Source organism: Gracilinanus agilis, chromosome 4, assembly GCF_016433145.1.
Source record: "Gracilinanus agilis isolate LMUSP501 chromosome 4, AgileGrace, whole genome shotgun sequence".
In the NCBI taxonomy this organism is placed as follows: domain Eukaryota; kingdom Metazoa; phylum Chordata; class Mammalia; order Didelphimorphia; family Didelphidae; genus Gracilinanus; species Gracilinanus agilis.
Genome location: NC_058133.1, coordinates 179928660 through 179932529, shown reverse-complemented (window position 1 = coordinate 179932529; position 3870 = coordinate 179928660). Strand labels below are relative to the sequence as shown.

Here is a 3870-nt window from a genome sequence, read left to right as displayed (position 1 = left end):
ATCCTACATCTGCTATTTACTACCTGAGTGACCTAGGATAAATCATTTCATTTGTCCATCCATTTCTTTTCTTATTTGAAAATGAGGGAGAGATTGAGTAGATGATCTCAAAAGTCCCTACCACCTCCAGCTCTGTGATACTATGGGTCATTTATTGACTACTTATAAAATATAATTTGTTTATTTAATCTACTGAAGGTATTGCAAACTGCCTTCATAAAGGAAGCATCTCATCCCCCAAACCCTTCTATGTAATCACAGTCTCTCAAAGAATTGATGTGTAGCCCCATCTACTCCTTCTAGATAGTCTCTTCTTCCTTGGCATCTCAAACTGCTCTCCTAGTTTTCTTCCTGCCTCTGTTCCTTCTCATTTCTTTAGTAGGATTATTATCCTTCAGACACCCTTCAAGTATATATGGATGTGCCCACCCACCCAAGACTCTGTCCTAAACCCTTTGTACTTTCCTACAGCTCTCCCTTGATAATTTCATCAGCTTCCAATGATCACGTCTGTGAAGACAAATCTCAGATCAAAGTCTACGACTTTAATATCTGCCCAGAACACCCATTTCCCATCTCCAATTACATTTTGGATATGTCCATCTGGATGCCCAATCCACCATGACCTTAAAATTAAGATGTCCAAAACTGAGCTTATCATCTTCCCTTCTAAATCCACTTCTAACTTCCCTCTTTCATTGATGACTCCTCCTAATAGTACTATAGTTCTGATTCAAAACCTCTGAGTTATCTTTTACTCTTCTCTTGCACACACCACCACCACGCAATCAATTGCCAAGGCCCAGATTTACTGCCTCCACAGCATCACTCTCATCTTTTCCCTTCTTAGTATTCTGTTCTACTTCAGAATTTGATAACATGCAGCCTGAACTATTCAAAGAACACTCACCAGGCCATCTACCTTTGTGTAGGTCTTCTCCAATGACTGTCATTTCTCCCTTTCTGAACCCTGCTTAGTTTATCAGAGTCAGCTCAGGTGGCACCTCCTCCATGCAATCTTCCCAATTTCCTCCTACACATTCGTACTCAAAGTTGTCCCTGGCTCTTCAGATTCTCTTAAAGTACCTGGTCCAGTGTTCTCCATTGCTAAATCTATATTACCCAATAGGTAAATAGGAGGGGAAAGGGATTATATATATATATGAAAGGAGGATAAAAAGGGAGGACAATTAGAGGAGGCAGTGGTCAGAAGCAAAACAGACATTTGAAGAGAAACAAGACAAAAATACAAAGAAGGAAGGATAAACACAGGACAATGGGAAGGAAGGAAATATACAGTCAGTAACCATCACCATGAATTTGAATGGGATAACTTCACCCATAAAAAAAAAATTCTACAGAAAGTAGAATGGATTAGAAACCAAAATCCAATAATAGGATAGTTACAAGAAACACACCTGACATAGAAAGACACAAACATGGTTAAAATAAGAAGATGGAACAGAATTTATTATGCTCCAATTGAAAGGAAAAAAGGCAGGGGTATCTGATGATCTCACGATCTCAGACAAAGCAACAACAAAAAAAGAGACCATCAGGGAAACTTTTGATAAAAGGTATCATAGACAATGAAGTTATATAAAAAATTTGTATAACAAGTTTTTCTGATTTATAAAAATAAAAGTCATTCCCCATTTGATAAACTGTCAAGGGATATGAACTGACAGTTTTTGGAAGTGGAAATCAAAGCTAACTAGAGTTATGGAAAAAATAGCTAAGGTTGAAGAAATACAAATTAAAACAACGCATAGTTACTACCTCAGTCTTCTTAGAAATGACAAATACTGAAAGAGGTGGGGGGGGGGGGCGGGAAGCATACCAATGAACTGTTGGTAGAGTTGGGAACTGGTTCAACCATTCTGGAGAACAATTTAGAACTATGCCCAAAGCGCTATTAAACTGTGTATACCTTTGGCCCAATAATATCTCTACTGGTTCTATATCCCAAAGAGATAAGAGGAAGGGACAGGTAGGTGGCTCAATAAATTGAGAGTCAGGCCTAGAGATGGAAGGTCCTGGGTTTAAATCTGGCCTCAGATACTTCCTCATCAAGTGACCCTGGGCAAGTCACTTAATCCCAGTTACCTAGCCCTTACCACTCTTCTACTGTGGAACCAATACTTGGTATCAATTCTAAGACAGAAGGGAAGGTTTTTAAAAAATATTAAAGTATAATTTGCTTACTTTCTTCATTTTTCTTCCTTTTTGTGATATGGATAATATGGAAATATGTTTTGCATTATTTAACATGTATAATTGATATCATATTGCTTGCCTTCTCTGTGGACTGGGTGGAGAGAAAATTTGTAATTCAAAAAATTTTAAAAGAATGTTAAAAATTAATAAATTATACGTGTGTACATGTATGTATATATCCTCTTTCCTCAGACAATAATCTATGACTTAGTAGTACGTCTCTGAGGGGTACTGTGCCTCTGTACAAGTCATTCTGTGACTAAGTGTCCATGAATATCTAGCACGGAATGCAGTCTACTGGGAGAAAATATGACCTGTACACATGTAAACAAGAGATGCTAGAATCAGCTTATCTGGGCTCTAAAGATTCTATTGTTAAATTTTCAATATGAACATTTACACTTTGGAAATCAACATAAGTTATAAATTGGGGCTTAATTTATTGTTTTATTGATTGTCTAGATTTAAGAAAGTAACAGAGAAAATGTTAATAATGCAAACTAAACTTTAAAATGCATTATGTCTATATTTTCTTTTTCTGGTGAACCAGTTGTTAAATGTTTACCAGCATACCTGATCATTAAGTTTTATATGGGGTAGAGAACCATACTCTGGCCTGTCCCCTAAGATGGCACCAAAGACAAAGAAGGAAGTGATCATGCCCCTCTCTCAAAGACAAAAAACAAGTCTAAGGCCCTAAAACCAAAAAGGTTGTGTTGAAGGGTGTCCACAGCCACAAAAAGAAGATCTGAATTTCCCCCACCTCTTAGAAACTCAAAACACCAAGATTTTAAAGGCAGCCCAAATACTCTTGGAAAATTGGCATATGGAGAAACAAGCTTGATCACTATGCTATCATTAAGTTTTTCTTTTCCAGAGTCTACTATGAAGAAGTTTGAGGGCATCAACACCCTAGTCTTAATGGATGTCAAAGCCAACAAGCATCAGATCAAGCAGGTGATAAAGAAACTATATGGCATCAATGTGGCCAAAGTCAACACACTGATCTGGTCTGATGGAGACAAAAAGGTCTCTGTCCAACTTGCTCCAGACTATGATGTTTTGGATATTAGCAACAAAATTGGAATCATCTAAACTACATCCACCTATCTTGCTCCATCTACAATAAAAAGGTTTTCAGTTAAAAAGAAGAAGAATCCTACTCTGGTGCTTCACTGTGATGTGACTGAGTTTTAAAAGATTCTCAAAGGCAGATCTTTACCATTATATTCAGACTTCGAGAGCAGACTAGCATAACTACTACCCAGAGACCTTTCTAAGTTTGGAGAACTCCAACCCTAAAGTAGCTAAATCCATAATTTAATAAAAGATTTTCAGAGGATGCTGTAGACAAAAGGGCTCATTCCCAAAAGGCAAAATTGAGATTTGAACCTAGGTTTCTTGATTCTAGAATACTCACTGTACTTACCATATGGAGAAACCAGTTAGGAGGCTATATTATAATATTCTCAGTGATAAATGATGAGAGTCATAACTAGAATGATAGAAATGGGAATAGAAAGTAAAGAGACAAGTAGGTAGTCTGGTGTAGAACTTGGAATCAGGAATCCCTGAGTTCAGATTCTACCTCAGACACTTTCTAGTCAGGTGTGACCATGGATAAAGCACTTATTATCTCTCAAAGTCAGTTCC

The 3870-nt window shown here is 37.3% G+C and overlaps 1 pseudogene; it reads left to right on the top strand.

Moving 5' to 3' along the window:
- The first annotated feature begins 2845 nt into the window (after positions 1-2845).
- On the top strand, positions 2846-3312 carry LOC123247012 (annotated as a pseudogene).
- Positions 3313-3870: the final 558 nt, after the last annotated feature.